General features: G+C 41.8%; 1 long non-coding RNA gene across 1 annotated transcript; it reads right to left on the minus strand.

The window, feature by feature from the left end:
• Positions 1-1627: 1627 nt before the first annotated feature.
• LOC117311078 (uncharacterized) lies at positions 1628-13001 on the minus strand. The gene is made up of 3 exons (XR_004525117.2): positions 6783-13001; positions 5652-5783; positions 1628-3050 (listed from the first exon to the last, which is right to left on the minus strand). It is a non-coding gene; the product is annotated as an uncharacterized lncRNA (long non-coding RNA).
• Between the last annotated feature and the right edge of the window lie 5517 nt (positions 13002-18518).

Genomic DNA, 18518 nt, shown 5'->3' on the forward strand with positions numbered 1-18518 from the left:
TCAGAACCTCATAGTGACTTCCATCAACAACTTGATCAAGGCCAAGTTAACTATCACCACTTGGGTATCCACTCTTGGCTATACCATGGCAGCCAACCACCCCTTTCCCTACTATCCTTCTCCCGCCACCACTCCTCTGACTGATGCACTCAGAAACCAGGCCTAGAAGTCAATGTAGTCAGCCAGCTAGTGCTTACCAAGCCCCAGCTCTATGCCCAGCACCATGCAAGGGACAAAAGGACATGGACAAACAATGCTAGACATACTTCCTACCCACAGAGAGCTCACACACTTGTTGGGAAGAAGCTAGAACTACTAGAGGATAAGACAATAAAAAACATCCAGTGTGACATGGTAAAAATGATGATGACAGCAATGATGATGGTGATGATCATGGTGATCGGTCAGGATCTCAAAGTTAACTCCTTTATTTCATCTGTGCCTTCTCTTGCAAGTTTCTAGACATTGGTTGGCCAGAGGAAAATGAACTTTTAATCTTGTCTGGTTTAATGTGTAGCCTGATCCAATAATTTTGATAGTCCCTTTAAGTAAGACTCAGCTATGTATGCCCATTTTCCAAAATGGTAAAATCTTAGAAGATAGTTGTCCTGTCCATTTAGCTGGTTTTATGTAGCACTGAGCAAATCTTGGTCCATCTATGACCTTTGATAATATTATTGTCTCTCCAAAAACTAGATTTATTTCTACCTAACTGTAAGTCCCATAAAGAAAACACTGAGTGATGTGCTTATAAAATACATGTAGAGCAGGCATCATTATTTTTAAACAAGGAAACTGAGGCACAATGAGTTCAGCAATACTTTAGAATAATTGATATGAGCTGAGTGTGTCACTCCAAAATTCATATGTTAAAGTACTAACTCCCAGTACCTCAGAATGTGACTGTATTTGGAGATAGTCTTTAAAGAGGTAATTAAAATTAAGATGAGGTCATTCAGGTGGGCCTTAATCAGTATCAGTGTGTCCTTCTAAGAACAGGAAATTTAAACACTGATGGGCTCAGCGGGAAGACCATGTTAAGAAACAGGGATATGACAGGCCATCCACAAGAAGAGAAACCTCAGAACAAACTGACCCTGGCGACACCTTTATCTCAGATGTCTGGCCTCCAAAATTGTGTTTAAGCCACTTAGTCTGTGGTGCTTTGTCATGGCAGCCCTAGCAAACTAATACAATAGGCAGCCTCTAAAAACAGCCCTCTCTGATCAGCATAACATAAAGATAGGGTTTTTAGTCTGTTCTTCCACTGGTATTAGCTCTTTTACATACTTCAACACTGGCATAACAGATTTTAAATAACATTTGTTAAACTCATGAGTGAACATTATCCTTTTAGTTAATTCAAGATATAATTTTAATGCACTTTACAAACCAAAATAGAAAATTAAACTGCAAAAGTAACTTCCTCATTTTAAAAAATTCTACACTTATATGCTAGGTAACTTCTGATAATTGTTAAAAATTTTTCTTTTAAGGCCAAAATAGTAATAAGCCACAAAAGTCATTATTTCCACAAATGTTAAGCATTAGCTTTCTTGGAATAAAAGCATCAAATTATGGAGAGGTGACTGATAACAAGTATTTTATTTGAATTTTCATGTATGTTTCTATAGCCAGAGTCCTCCTAAGATTCAGTGCCTTGTTTGCTTTTTTTCCTATCATCTCATTGATCTCTTCCAAGTCCTGGTAAAGTTGTCAGAAGTACAGTTTTCCCCATTTTATAAATGGAGAAAATAAACAGGCAAGTCAAGGAATGTTATTCAGTATTGCAAAGCAGGCTCAAAGCGAAGGCATTTAAACCAGATGAAAACAATGAAGCATATGCACTTGGGAGAGGGAGGGGCAAGGAGGGGAGGAAGGAAATGAGGAGGAACACAGTCTTTGTCCCCCCACTCCACCCATGAGTGCGATCATATCTAGAGCCCAGCAATTTAGAATCCAAAAGGATTTGGTTCCAGAAGTATCTCCAGGATCTAATTAGAAGGCCTTGACCTCTATGTAGGCAGCCCAATTCATTCATTCATTTATTCACTCATTCATTCAGTAATTACTCATTGAACACCTACTATATGCAAGACACTCTTGTAGGCTGTGTTGTACACTATCTTGTAGTGAACAAAACAGACCAAAACATCCCTGCCCTCACAGGGCTTACATTCCAGGGGTGGAGACAGGAAAATAAAAATGATAAGTAAGTAAAACATATAACATGTTAGATAGTATTCAGTGCTAAAGAGAAAAAACAAAAGTGGGATGAAGGATATAAAATGTGAAGGATGGGTTGAAATATTAAGTTAGCCAAGAAAGGTCTCATGATGATGAGTTAGGAGGCTGACTGCATGAGAAAACATTGAAACACTTTTTTTTTTTTTTTTTTTTGTGGTACGCAGGCCTCTCACTGTTGTGGCCTCTCCCGTTGCAGAGCACAGGCTCCAGACGTGCAGGCTCAGCAGCCATGGCTCACGGGCCCAGCCGCTCCGCGGCATGTGGGATCTTCCCAGACTAGGGCACGAGCCCGTGTCCCCTGCATCAGCAGGCGGACTCTCAACCACTGCGCCACCAGGGAAGCCCTTTTTTTTTTTTAAAGAAGATGCTGGGGGTAGGAGTTTATTAATTAATTTATTTATTTTTGCTGTGTTGGGTCTTCGTTTCTGTGTGAGAGATTTCTCTAGTTGTGGCAAGCGGGGGCCACCCTTCATCATGGTGCGCGGGCCTCTCACTATCGCGGCCTCTCGTTGTGGAGCACAGGCTCCAGATGTGCAGGCTCAGTAGTTGTGGCTCACGGGCCTAGTGGCTCCACGGCATGTGGAATCCTCCCAGACCAGGGTTCGAACCCGTGTCCCCTGCATTAGCAGGCAGATTCTCAACCACTGCGCCACCAGGGAAGGCCTGAAACACTTTCTTATCTTCTCAAACAGTATCCTGAATTCTTAGATTCCAACAGCTCGGCTTCCATTCACAACTCCATTCTTTATTTATGTGTGAATTTGAGCAAATTTCCCAAGTTTTCTGGGTCTCAATTTCTTTATCTGTAAAATGAAAATTATACTTCACTTGCAGAATTATAAGGAGTTAAGGCAATATATATATATTGCATTATATATAGATATAGATATAAATATATACTTCTCAAGTGCCTAAAACAGTGCCTGACATATAAGAACTCAATAAATATTAGGTTTTGTAATTGCTTTTTTTTACTAGTGGTCTTCCTACAACTTGATTTCAACATTGTAAAAATGAGACTAAATGCAGACCATCTCACTGGATTGTTGTGGAAATCAGATGAGATAAGATGTATAAAGAGCTCTTGGAGGCTGGATCACAGTAAGGGCTAAATATATGCCTCTTGCTCTTGTTATGGTTGTAACCAGATAAAATTTTTATTTTCTTAACAACTACAACAGCTTTCCTCTTGGAAAAGTAGCCTTTGGGAATAGAAAGTGAGATCCTAAGGGCATGGATATGTGTCTACAATAATTTGAGCAAAGAAGAAAGGAGAGCTAGTTAAGCTGCTCTGCATTTGAAAACAAGACAGTGGGAGATTGGGAGAAAAATGGGAAGAAGGAGGGAGGATCCAAGGAGCTGTTGTGAGGCTAGGGACTTTACAGGGTGAGGGAACTGGACACATTCTCTAAGGATACATTGGTGCAAAAACATTTTACACATAGGGATGCGTGAAATTTAACTAGAAATTATCTGTTTTGTTGCAGCATGAAGCCGCCTTTGGCCTGCTCATGCCACTAAAATCTGTAGTAAAGCCAATTATACTTACAAGTGCTTTGTATGAATAAATAAGTCTTTTGTACAAATTGGGAAGGGTTTGGTGAGCCAGAAGCGATCATGAAAATATGAACTCCACAAGAATTTGGAGAAATCCTAGAAAGAACTTTGGGCTTCTATAGGGAATGGATGAGACCTTTGGGACAATCCTACCTAGTCTCTGACATCTGGATGACAATATTAGTAATAACGACCACAGCATTAGAAGGGTGTGTGTGTGTGTGTGTGTGTGTGTGTGTGTGTGTGAATTTTGGTGGTGGAAGGGAGTGGACATTATAGGAACCTTATGTAAGGAACAGCACCAAAAATGGAGGAGAGCTTAAACAAGCTTTATTTGGGAACGCTTCCGGGTGAGGTTCACTGGCCCAAGAGAAAGGGGCCAGACAAGTCGCGCCCGGGTGTGGGCTCGAACAAAATTTATAGGGGCGGACGCAGGGGAGGTGCTTGCTGTGTGAAGCAGCCCTTTTTTGGTAATCTCTCGGGTGTTGTGGCAATGTCAGGTGTCGGTTGCATCAGCCTTAGAGCCGTTGGTTCCGCCCCTCGGGAAGCTGGAAGACCGGGGCTGAATGGTGTGGCAATGTCGGGTGTCGGTTGCATCAGCCACTTTGGCGGGGGTTCCATCTGGCTCCCTGGGCCCTTCCCCGGACCTGCTGGCCTTACACCTTACACAATGGTGGGGGCCGGTCAAACAGTCTCTGTTAGTCTTTTGTCTGAGGCTGGAGCTTGAAGTCCACAGGGCAGGTCATCAGAATAAGAAGGTAAGATAGAACGTCGGGGTAAGCAAGTACAATCTGGGACCCACAAGGGCAGGGACAGACTGGAACCCTTGTCAGTGATAGCTGCCTCTAGTCTTGATGATGTAGACATCCTGCCTGAAGAAGCCAGGGACCTTTGTCACAGAACTAAATACACATGTGGCCCAAGAGGCAGAGAACTTTATGGAGGATCCCCAGGAAGGTGGCTGCTTCCTGGTGCCAATGAAGTAAGCCAACAGATAGCAACAGTGCCTGCCAGTGTGAGCTACCATTGTTTCACTTTCAACCTCCAAACCTATTGAAAACATGTTTTTTGTGGCCCATCCTAACCAGACACATTCAGAGAAGGGATTTCTCAGAAACATAATTCAACCTAGCCACGTTAACATATGACAAAGCTGCCACACTAATAATTCTCACTACAGCCTGAGCTAGATACTTCATCCCCATTTTCAATTGAGAAAAATGAGATTTGGGTGAGGGTCCATAACTTGCCTGGAGTCACAGAGCTAGCAAATGGCACAGCCAAAATTCCAGATGCCTCTACATTGCCTAATTAGACATATTAAATAACAGTGGTCCAAATGGGAATAGTGATTTAATAGGTATCCCCAAAGGAAGCCTCCAGTATTATTAATTTTTATAATAATCCCTTACAAATGTAAAACACCGTACTTTTCAGTATTGTTTCTTGTAAACTTTTCCTCTGGATCCTCAGAACACCACTGTGGAAAAGGTAGGTGTTTATCACCTACATTATACAGATGAGCAAATTAATTCTTATATAGACTTTTCCTAAACCACACAGCCAGTGGCAGAGGCAACTCTGGAATCCAAGTCTCCTGACTTAACCCATAATTCCAGAGCCCCAGTCAATTAAAAGTAACTGGCCAGAGGTGACAAATGAGACGAGAAGGAAAGGAAAGATGATAAAAGACCATAAACAACAGTAGATCTCGTGGGAATTCTGTTAAAAAATTTTTAAACACTTGGCCACAGACCTGCTCCTTGTCTAGCAAATGAATTTACCCACTTCTTCCTTAACCTCATCTCTATCCCAGTAATAGTGAGAACCAAACAATTCCCCATTACCTGACATGGTTTGCCATGTCCCAGCACTAGATTCTGAGTCCTGCTGCGTTCTGAGGATGGGAGGTAGGCACTGAGTCCATCCAATTTAGGTAGAATCAATGGTGTCATCTGTGAAAGGAGTCAAAATCCCATCTACATATTGCAAAAAAAACAAAAACGAAACTGTAGTTCTCTCTTGTCCAGACTTCAGGAGAAATTCAGCTATGTTGAATGTTGTAGCTAGATATTATTCATTCCTTCTACAGACATCTGTGGAATTTCTATCATGGGTAAGCAGAGTGTAAGGCACTCTGCGGGCACAACATGAATCAAACATAGATTCTGCCCTCAAGGAACTTACAGGAAATAAATGGGTGAGACATGAGCATAAATCTATGTACCATTCAGATACCATTAGAGAATCTGTAGATCAAGTGCTATGGGAGTTCAGTTAGAGACCGTTTCTTCTGGTTGGGGATAATAAAGGGAGCCTTTGTGGGGCTTGAAGATAGTGTCTAAAGAAAGCAGCTTCGAAAACATGGAGTCCTTTAGATTAGCAGGAGCATGGGCATGTGAGGATAAGTGGGAAACACAGTTAGAAGGGAGGGTTGGGAGTAGTAGGAAATAAAGTTAGAAGGGTAAATTGGAGCCAGATGGTAGTGGGCCTTGAAAATCTAGATAAGGAATTTGAAATTTAGGTGTGGACAACTGAAGTTCTCAAAGAGTTTTGGGAAAACTTGAAACACTTAGGTTAACTCTAGTTTGCAAAGTTTGAAGAAAAGCAAATCTCAACTTATTTACATTTAACCATTTTCTCTCCGAATTAAGTGTCATGGAATAAATAGATATGATTAATTATTTTTAATCAAAGGTAATGTATTAACTTGGCAATTATCCCTTCTGATTAGTCCCACATCCTCAATGATGAATGCCTAGGTTTGGATAGAGAATTCAGAAGAGGCAAGGAAGGGAAAATGTCCTGTTGGTGACTAGATCCAATGCTCAGCTTAACTTGCTCAAACTCCAGGATAGTACTGCTTTGTTGTCTTCAATTATTGTTTTCTATAAGCTGATGGCCCTTAATTGGAAGAGAAATCCCTAGTCCATCTGTAAGTTCTAGTACAGGGAAAATAAAAACAGACAAATCAGTACCTAATTTTCTGATGGAGAGAATTCATTACAAGGACGGTTGCCTCTGGAAGTAGCTCAACAGGAATCACATCAAGTCTTTTCATTTCAATGACTAGGAAAATGAACAAACCTAGGCGAGACAGCTCATGAAATTACCCATCCCTGCATCATGCAGCAGTCATACGATAATGTCCCAAGCTATGGTGACTGCATAATACTCATATGAAACTTCATTCTCATGGGAGAGAAGAAATCAAGTCATTACACTGTCACTGTTGCCTAATAAAGATTTCACCGTCTGAGACTGAAAGAATGGGGGAAACTTTTCATTGTTCCTTTAAATATACATTTCTTTTTAAATTTTTTAAAATTTATTTATTTTTGGCTGCATTGGATCTTCGTTGCTGCGCATGGGCTTTCTCTAGTTGCAGCGAGCAGGGGCCACTCTTCATTGTGGTGCGTGGGCTTCTCATTGTGGTGGCTTCTGTTGTTGTGGAGCATGGGCTTTAGGCATGCGGGCTCAGTAGTTGTGGCTCGAGGACTCTAGAGTGCAGGCTCAGTAGTTGTGGCGCACGGGCTTAGTTGCTCCGTGGCATGTGGGATCCTCCCGGACCAGGGCTCGAACCCATGTCCCTTGCATTGGCAGGTGGATTCGTAACCACTGCACCACCAGGGAAGTCCTAAATATACATTTCTATGTGTATACAAATACACAAGTATATTAAACATATTCTTATGTTTTATTAAACATGTTATATTAACATAATAGTATTTTATTTTATTTTTAATTAAAATAACTTTCTTCATGAAAAGCAAAAATTACCCATTCCCAATAACACATTCCACAGACCAAAGAGCAAATATCCAGTTGTCCAAATTGCTCATTTTTCTAGAAAAAATAGTTTACGACAGTCAGTTACAATACAAATGATGATAATGACATACACATTTTCACACATTTAGTTATTAATTTTGGCTAAAACTACTTTATAACTACCATTGTCCTCTTTGACCGGCATGAAGAGGCAGGCAAAGAACCCCAAGTACTGGTAGCCTGGAAAATTCTCCAAGTGAGGAAGGAAAGGTGAAAAAGCAGAGGTGAGAAACTCTGGACCAGCCAGACCAGCAACCAGAGAGTGACAGAGGGTTACATCCTCTCCACTCCTCACCACCATTACTCCCCACGAGCAAACAAACCCCTTCTCAATTCACCTTTTAAGCTTTTATTTAGTCTTTACTATTATTCTCCTGCTATGAATACTATTCTCTATCTAATGAATCCTTCTTATCATGCAAGTACAACTAACTGAATTCAGAGAACAATCAAATGAAAACAGAAGTCTCCCTCCAGCAAAACTGTTGAAAACACATTCCTTTAAGGTTAAAATTAAACAGCTTCCTCTGACTTTTTTTACCCCATGGCAGCAAACACTGGGTCTGTCTCAAGCCTTCCCTGGCCACCCTGCACATTTATACTAGCTCAGAGGCCTCCAAGAGGCAAGTAACAAGCAGAATTTAAAAGGAACAAATGATCCACAGCCCCAGCGCTTTGTTTCTAGGAGCAACTGGTGTCCACTTCCAGAATCTCTAAGGCTGTAAATGATAGGGGAACTGTGTGGTCCAGAAAAAAATACGTGTGGGCCAGAACGGCTTGTCATTATTAAATTTCCCTACTGGGCCAACATACTGCCTCCTCGCAGTTTACCAAATTTTGCCTAACCTCATCCACATTTAAAAGTCTGTGGAAAAACAGGAGAGCCTTTCAGGGGGAAATTCATTCATGTTTGGATTCAGGCAGACTGAGGAACCTTTAATAGCACTGTCATTATCCTGCAGGGCACACCACAGAGCAGCCAACGAGCTCTCTCTCAATGGACTTGAAATTTCCTCTGGAATTTACAGAGCAGAAACCTTAAACACACATCGCCATAAGAACCAGATTACATAATGTCTCCATCACCCTCCTGACAGCTACAATTATGAGTCAATCCCTGGTTTAAATATGAAACCGGAAGCTCCATGTTTCCCCTCTGACTATGTGGCAGGCTAAGTGGGGCTTTCTGGGTCTGTCAGTATGGAGATCTGAGCTGCTCCCACAGTCACTAATTTAGCATGAGACCAAATGATGGGGTAACTAAAAGCAGTGCTGCAGAGACCCACTCCAGGACCAGATGTTCTCCTTGTTTAACCATTGCCCACATAAGGAACAGAAATAGTGCCCCCCCCCCCTTTAATTTTTCCTTTTCTTTATCCTTCCCAGCTAATTTCCGGCTTCTGATCTTTCAATCCCACAAAATAAAATAAAAATAAAAGCCCCATTACCAAAAGATGACATGTTATTGAACACATGCCTGTAAGTTGTAATGTGCCCTGTAGTCTCCTCTTTGTACTTCTTGAAGCCTTCGAAGCTCAGAAGATTTAAGTTGCCCTGGCAACCTCACAGGACTAACAGCTCTAGAGAGCCCCACCTAGCTGCAAGGACACGAATTTGAGTCAACACAGGCCACTCTGGCACTTAGTAGCCTAGAGACTAGTGAATAGCATTGCTTTTTGGTTTCTTAGGAGCCAAAGACTGGCTGAATGAGGCATCCCCTCCCCTTTTATTGCCAAAAAAGCAGGACAAATAAAAGTCTCCACCCTAACTTCTAGAGTGCACTAGCTAAGAACGCCATGGATCGTGTGGTAAATAAAGGAGAGGTCTTCTCTTCATTTTTCTGGCTGCTGGACAAACAACAAGACAGAAAAAAAGGGAAGTTGAGCTAATAATTTAAATCTTTCAAAAATGGAAAGGCAGTATGTGATATAGCTACTCCAATCTAACTGATTAGATGAACTAGCTTTCATATGTCCTTTGGGATCCAGGATCTGGTCACTGTCTAAAGTGCAGGCTTCCCTAGCATTAAAACACCAGAGACTGTAATGACTATCTTGCAAATCAAGAGAATAGCGACGCAATTGTAATTCCACGGTTTGTGACCATGGACAAGCCACTTTTACCTCTCTGAAATAATTTCTTAATCTGCACTAGGGAATGATAGTTTTTGCTTTCTTCTCTTTAGGTACTTATCTCTGCAAACTTCAATCTCACCAACTATTTCTAGGCATGTGCAGTTCTAGGTTTTTAAAATAAAAGGTATTACCAAATCCTGAGGATTTCCAAATAAATAGGTATAGTCCTTTAAAAACTAAATACATCTAAATGTATGAGACATGACTGTTCACATGGCATTATTGACTCTATCAATGTAATCAGATAAGAACCTCCCATTCTGGCCTTCAACGATCCATTTGGATTATTAATTATCTGGTAGAGTCAGGTAGGTTGATCCAAGTCACTCCCTATTAATGACCCAATCTGAAATAAGGATAAAGCTGCTCTCAAAGAAATACTGTAAGTCAGAAGGAAACAGAAATACTCAATAATTTGGAGAAAATTCAGGAGTTCTGTAAAGTGAGGGACATTGCTACTGTTACTGTATATAACTTTTGTTCTATCCGAGAATCATTTCATATGTGGGATTTGATGTGGGTTGTGCCCACCTGGCTAAATAGACAGTAAGAAACAGTCTGAAAAGAGTCTCAACTCTCAGGGATGATATCCACATCAAAACAAAATGCAACCCAGAATGACAGCTAGGCAGGGCCACATGACAAGAAATAAAGTATGTTGGGCATACTGTACCCTGACACAAACAAGGAATCACTGAGTTTCCATCTGTAAACTGGACTTTATATTTCTCACTATCCTGATCGGGGTGTGTGTGTGTGTGTTAAGGAAGTTTGGGGAGATGAGGGAAACATCCATTTGTTTATGTCAGTGTTACTTCAGTGGTATTTCCTGCAGATACCTGGAGATGTATTTGGAGTAGGATGTCCTCTACTGTCTCATTTATGAGCTTCCTCATTTGGATGCAAAAATGTACTGGTTTTTACTGAATGGGAAAAATATTCATGTATTCAAGCCCTCAGAGGAAAACACTCAAGTTAGAGGTCTAAAGAAGGCCCAACATAACAAGAACCATGGAGACATATTTAGATCAATACATAAGAAACAATGATGGCCATCACACATAGCCACTGTGCCTTACTGTCCCATATCCATGGGATGTTTAAAGAATGAATGATCAACTCTGTACACCCCTTTGCAAATATAAAACGTGATTCAAGTTTGCCAGTATTAGCTATCCACTCAGGGAAAAAGAATGACTCCTCCACATCAGTGCCCCACTCTGCCTTGGGTCATTTCAGAAAACATTTGCAGCATGTTTGTGAGCTCAGAATGTTTTCCTGCCGTTTCCTTCAAACTTCTACTTGGCCAAGAATCCCCGATACCCACTGAGCTCCTCCTATTTCTTGTTTACATTTTAAGTGACAGAAAACGGCAACAAGGTAGTATTCTTTATATACCACTTTGTTGCCCACTTACGATGGTCAGGGGCTGCTCTGGGGACAGGGGATGCCAGAATAAAAGACAGTTCCTGTCCTCAAGGAGATATATTCTAGTGGAAACAGACATAAGACTATTAACCCTAGTAATAAGTGGTACAAAGGCAACAAAACAGGAACTGTACGATATTTTTACATCGACGTTTACGGCAGTTCCAGTCCCATACATCTTCTACATGTGCCAGGAGATAAGGTGCTCACCTCCAATTTAGAAAGAATTCCACCAGCACCCAGAGCTTTATGTTATCAGTTATCTGGCCTTTTTATGTTCATTTTAACAGATGAAAAATATTAAACTCAGAGAGGCTATATGGGTTTTCTGGGGCCACACAGTTGTCTCAATGGAGGAAGCAGGGAAATCTTAGAGAATAATCCTAGTATCAAATAACTGTCGCATCCAAGAAGGTCAAAGTTTTCAGGTTACATCATTTTACTGTGATCAGTTCTGGACCTGCGACATAGCCCACTCCACCTCAGAAAATGGAAAACCAGGAGAAATGACCTCAGAAAAACTTCCTCCTCCAAACGCAATTTCTTGTCCGCCTAAACCTTTACAGCAGGGCAGGTGCTGTGAGTCGTACCAAAGAGCCTTTCAAAGCAGGAACTCCGGCCTGCAGGTCGGCCTGGATCTTGTCCAAATTGGGTTCCACCCACGGTGAGAACCAATCTGTTTATGGGTGCGCCTTTACGATGTTACAGAACGTCTGCGAGAGACGGGGCTCCAGTTCCCGCCTGCTCTCTAAGTCGCCCGCCCCACAAAGGTGCACACACAAATACGCTCGAGACAGAAAAAAAGCTGGACGGGCCTTCGCTCCTCCCAGGCCTGCAATGAAATGGGCTTTAATTGCATCAAAGGGCTCTTCTCAATGGGGTTTCAGAGCCGCCAGAGAAGCGTTCCCAGCGAGGGCTCCTTTCCGGCTTGCCAGCATTCCTCCGCTCAGCGAAGGGAAGGGGACGGGGCTCCTTCGGGAGGCCCGCAGGCTCATTTCTATTCCGCTCGCATACAGCCTCCGTTGTGCGGGCCGAGCCTGCCGAGGGCAGCCGCGGCTGCCGGCGAACAAAGCCCCATTCATCCCCGGGGCCGGCTTCCTCCCGGCCGCGCGGCCGCAGATGGGCTGGCCCCGGCAGGCCATCCAGAGACCCGGGCGCGCGGCCCGGGCGGGCGCGCACAGACCCCAATTCAGGAGGCCGGCTCTGGCCAGGGCCACCCCGGCTTCTATTTCGGCAGGCTCCGCAAGGAGGATCCGCCGAACCCCGTTTTCATTTCAGGGCGTGGGATCTGCGGACACAGAGTCTTTTCAGGGTGGAAATCCTGAGTTTACTCACGGCTCGTTGAGAACCAAGATGTCAGTTTCCACGGCCCTCTCCCCGGCTCCGCCACCCCTGCCCCTCTGGATGGTACGGCCCAAAGTTCTCCGAGTTGTGAGAGGACTTTGTTTCTCGTCCGCGGCCTCTGAAATCCCGACGAAAGGGTCACTTCCTGACTTTTGTGTCTCTTCAATCCAGTGCCTTGAAAGTTCTTACCCTCTTGTTGTGACTAAGTACATAATTGCAAGCCTTCAACGTTAACTTTTTTCAGAACTTAAACATTCCTCTAGGTTGAAGTTTGGGACTGTGGCTTCACAACAAAGACCACTGTTTTTCCTCCCCCATCTCACTCCTGGGAAAAAGAAAAACAGAAAAGAGAACGCACTTGTTCACCGCCCCAGTTTACAGCCATCAAGCACATTTCCTCTGCCCCACATATTAGACCAACAACAGGTTAATGCCACGGAGAGCTCTAACGTCAAATAAAAGGGTTGCAGCCTCACTTAACTCCCAGGCAGCTGGTGGGGGGTGGGGGCGGGGAGCTAGGGCTTGACTCCTAGTCCACAATCTAAAGCAAAAACAGGCTCCAGATCCACATTCCTATGATGTAGATGAAACAGGGAATGGCAGAATCAAAGAACACCAGATATAGGAAGACTTATCAACCCTAATCCATTCATTTCACAGATAAGAAGCAGATAAGATCTGGGAGGGGAAATGACTTGCCCACCCTCAAAAGGAAGCTGGTTCATCTTAGTAAAAATTGCCCTCAAGCAAACTTGCAAAATAACACTAAAAATAATTTTCAACAAGAAAAACTCCAAGAAAAATTATTGTTCAAAAAAATATATTTGGTGTCTTCTTTTTTCCTCTGTGTCAGAAGGGGCCTCTCCTTGGGTTGGTGGGGGAAAGGTGAGAACCCAGGTTTGAAATGAGGATTAGAAGAGAATCTTCAAGTATTTTCGGAAAGAACGCTCCCTGTGTTTCTTTTACTCCTTGCATTTTGAACATTGCTGACCTCCCTCCTTAAAGTAAAATATTGCATCCTTGATGTGGTTAAAAAACACAACAAAATAAAAACTGGTTACTCACCACTTTAAGGCTCCTTTCCTCTCACTGGAGAAAACCTTCAGCATCTTCAAATGGTGATAGGGTTACTTTGCTGTGGTTATTTGTGAAGGTACAAATGAATCAGTAAACACACAGAAAGAGAGAGTGTGCTGTGGCGTCCCAGGCACTATTCTAAGCACTTGATATACATTACCTTATTTAATCCTCACAGTAACCTCTGAGGTTTACTATTAGTCTTACTCTCATTTTACAGAAAAAGAAATCAAGACTGAGAGAGATTAACTGTAACAAGATCACAGAATGTTAAGTGGGCAAGCAGGGGAGCCTGATGCCTGGGCCTGATCTCTTGCACACTAGGCTTTACTGAAACTTTATGCACAAACACACAAGATCACACCCTGGGCACAGACATCTGGAGTTGGAAGCCTGGGAAGCTCCAGCCAGACGTAGGTCTTTGTGCTTCTGAAAGAGGCCACACTGGCAGGCCTGAGGGCTATAGGAGGAAGAAGCTGCTTCATCCAGTCCCACTTGGAAAGAAAGACGACCCTTTTGAGGATTTACTAATGTAACACTGAAACTCCCCTTTCAGAATGCAAAATAGTGTAAGTTAATAGTCACTACCTATTGTGAGCGGCCTTGTGATTTTATCTTTTAAGCAATGCTCTGTAAGCTTACGACAGTGTCTCAGTGTGCCGTGTCAAACAAAACTTGGGTTCGAGTCCAAATCTGCTATTTCCAAGAGATGACACTTTGGGAAATTTATTTAAACACGATAAACCTCAGTTTCCTCATCTATAAACTGAAGAAAATAAGAACAGCTACCTCATTTGGTTGTTATGAGGATTAAATGAGATTTTCCATGTAAATTGTTTACTGTAGTCTTTATCCTACACTCAGTATTTGTATGAATCCCCGTAGACTAGGTTTAAAAAAATCTTAATTCTAACATAGATTTATTTCTCACTCACTCTCTATATATGTCCATTCCAAGTTAGCTGGAAGTTCTGTTCCATTTCTCTTCACTGATGAAGTATCTGCCATCTCAAACCTTGCCAGTTGTTATGGCACAGGGGACAAGAGAGCATTGGAAGGTAATTACTCTGGTAATAAAATGCTCAGCCTGGGAGTTACACGCATCACTTTCCCTTATAACTCATCAGCCAGAACTAATACACTCCCTCCCATCTCACAACCCAACTACAATAAGGCCAACAAGTACAGTCCTACCATGTGCCTAGAATGGGGGAGGAGGAGGACTGAAAATACATGGTGACCAGCACTAATGACTTCACCACGCTCAATAAACAAATATTCTTCTTCCTTAGGGTAGCAAATACTAGTCCTTTTTTACAACTTCCAAATGTATAGGTAGTCTCTGCATTTTTTAAAATAATTTTTATTGGAGTATAGTTGATTTACAGTTTTGGGTTAGTTTCTGCTGTACAGCAAAGTGAATCAGTTATACATATACATATATACACTCTTTTTTAGGTTCTTTTCCTATATAGGTCACTACAGAGTATTGAATAGAGTTCCCTGTGTTATACAGTAGGTTCTTATTAGTTATCTGTTTTATATATAGTAGTGTATTTATGTCAATCCCAATCTCCCAATTTATCCCTCCCCCCGCTTTCCCCCTTGGTAACCATAAGTTTGTTTTCTACATCTGGGACTCTATTTCTATTTTATAAATAAGTTCATTTGTACCATTTTTTTAGATTCCACATATAAGCAATATCATATGATATTTGTCTTTCTCTGTCTGACTTCACTCAGTATGACAATCTCTAGGGCCATCCGTGTCACTGCAAATGGCATTATTTCGTTCATTTTTATGGCTGAGAGTCTCTGCATTAAAGAGCTGCTTTAATGCAGAAGGCACTGTAATCTCAGGAGTCATGTTTTGATACGATTCAACAGTAGCTTCTGGCTGCACCAGGGTGCAGAGGTGTTCTGCTTCTTAGGAGCTCCACCCTCCCATAAAGGAAAAAAAAAAAAAAAACACTTAAAGTGCTCCACTTTGACATACCCAACTTGGAGTTCATCATGAGAGGGAGCAGAAAATATGCTATGTGAATAAGAGCAAACACAAGTTTTGACCACAAAACTAAGAGAGTATCTAGGAAAGATGCTGTAGTGACAGGGAGCATCATGGGTATTCTCTTTCTCACACACATCAGATTGGCCCAGCTGTGTCTTGTGGAAATGATTCTTAACCTCTCCTCAACATTTCCCAAGTCATTTCAAATGAACTTGCCTTTGTTTTCTGAACAATTCAAACCTCATCTGGAGTTAATTTAACACATGCCTTGCTGATTGACTGACCTACATGGAAATGTTCATCTACTTCTCTCTTTTTTGACTTCTGCATATATTCAATCTCAGATTATTGTATTATTTGGCCATTCCTCTACTGCTGGGTATTTTAGATTGTTACTGATTTTTTAATGTTATAAATACTAAAAATAGCACTAAAGTGAATATTATGATACATTAAATTCTATCTGCATATATAATTCTCTCTTGAGGCTGGAATAACTAGGTAAAATTGTGTGAATTTTGCTGCAGAAAAGCAATCTGACCCATGTGATAGCCTTTACCTCTACTTGTAGAAACACAGAACATAGGGAGGAGCTGCTGTAGGAAACTGCCTAATTATTGGCATCATGGGAATTCCCTGGCTCACCAGCCTCAGGGATGACAGTGGGACCAAATTCTTCATTGTAATGTATAAAGTGGCCTGGTTTAAAATAATGATTTATATAGGATTGTGTAGCAACAGAGAAGAATGTTGCTACACAACATTAAGCAAAAAAAGGAAACACTCCGATTACAACCATATTTTTTTAATGACTATGAAAAGGATTATTGAGGACTACATAAAAAGTATCTCTGTTGGGCTTCCCTGGTGGTGCAGTGGTTAAGAATCCGCCTGCCAACGCAGGGGACACGGGTTCGAGCCCTGGCCCAGGAAGATCCCACATGCTGCGGAGCAACTAAGCCCATGCACCACAACTACTGAGCCTGCACTCTAGCTCCCTCAAGCCACAACTACTGAACCCACGTCCACAACTACTGAAGCCCACGTGACTAGAGCCCATGCTCCACAACAAGGGAAGCCACGGCAATGAGAAGCCTGCACACTGCAACAAAGAGTAGCCCCCGCTCACTGCAACTAGAGAAAAGCAACGAAGCAGCAACAAAGACCCACCGCAGCCAGAAACAATAAATAAATAAAATAAAATAATAAAATAAATAAATTTATAAAATAAAAGTATCTCTGTATGAAGACAAGAGGAACAATTTTTTCCTTTAATATTCCAGAATTTTAGACTATGGTTATATTGATTTATAATAATTTTAAAAACATAAATAGAGCGAGGGACACATCTGTTGAGAATGCTAGCTAGGAAAGCTGTGTAGCAACTGCTCTTTTAGAAGTTCCTGAGCCAGCCCCAGTTGCCTGGATGTGGAGGCCACATTTGGGTTCCCCAGGGTTTTCTTGTAGCTGCTTCCTCCTCCTCAAAAGGGGAACCACCCAGGTGGCTAAGCAAACAATGCAATGTACATCACCGCCAGACCTGACCATGAGGCCTCCTGAAGGCCTGAGACCTCCGAGAGAGGGGACTGAACTTGCAGGAGGGTTTCAGAGCAAGAAACCATTTAAAAGAAACAGGAAATGAGTCCCTCAAACCCAAACCATGTGGGAAGACAGGCCACATCATTTAAACAAACCAACAATAATACAAGTCTGTATGAATGCCCTGTTACTCCCACATTCCTGAAAATCATTTGCAGTCCAATAGGGAAAATCTGTTTATTTAACAAACATTTCTTAAGCACCTATGTGGGTCAGGCACTTGGATCATCTTAAGGTTTCAGATTAAATGTGTTAGCCCTCCCAGGACATACATTCTGTGGAAAGAAACGTGCAAATAACTAATCAATCTGGCAGTGGGATAGATTTAATATGAGGCAGCACATGCCTCTATGTTAACAGGAGAGGCAACTGAAAGGGCCCACTAGATTTGGCAATTGCAGAAAAAATTCCCAGGTTAAGGAATGAGAGATAGATGCAATGAGGTGGAGAGGTAAGATGGTATAGACTGAATAAAGACTTGTCTCTCCAGAAGCTTAGCCAACAGGAAAAGAGAAAAAAACAGGATAGTAGCTTAAATTGGAATTCAGGATCAAGGGAGGGTAACTTTGCAGGTAGGAGAGGCCTGAATATGTTTATAGATTAAAAGGAAGAATTCCACATAGAGGAAGAAACTGAAGATACAAGATAGGGGAGATGGGAGGGGATGGCATTTAACACATATTTCACTACTGCTATCTCTTCCTCTTGGAATTTTTACCACATCAACCATAAGTTGCCAAGCATTCCTCCCTGTATAAAGAGCTCATAATTTCTAGCTCTTCTCCTTGCCTGTTTTCAGCAGGACATTAGGTCTAAGATTCTATCTTATGTGAATCCGGCACTTTTAAAATAACAATGATCTTTTAGAATTTATAGATTTTGTCTACCCTAAAAGGCATGAAATTAATAGCCAGCTGATACTTCCCTTTGCCTTCTCTTCCCTCCTCAAGATCTTACCTAAGCATGACCTCAGGTGCCAAGAAACAAAGATGCACTGCAAATCACTGCGTGCAGAGAAACCCATTTACCATAAGTTAGAAGAAGAAAAAAGGAAAGCAGTTATCTTAGGGAATATTATATTTTTCTTTTTGAAGTGTTTTAGTCTTGAGTTATATTTCCTTTTAACCCACTTTAAATTATTTACTCTTTCAAAACCCATTGGTTTGTCACAGCTATACATCTGGAGACCAAACGTGGGTCATATAAAAAGAATTAAAATATTAGTTGATAGAAATAGTACTTTTTCTGTTAATTAACTACCTTTTTTTTCCTTCAGTTAATCTCACTCATGC

This window comes from Tursiops truncatus, chromosome 2, assembly GCF_011762595.2.
Source record: "Tursiops truncatus isolate mTurTru1 chromosome 2, mTurTru1.mat.Y, whole genome shotgun sequence".
Taxonomy (NCBI): domain Eukaryota; kingdom Metazoa; phylum Chordata; class Mammalia; order Artiodactyla; family Delphinidae; genus Tursiops; species Tursiops truncatus.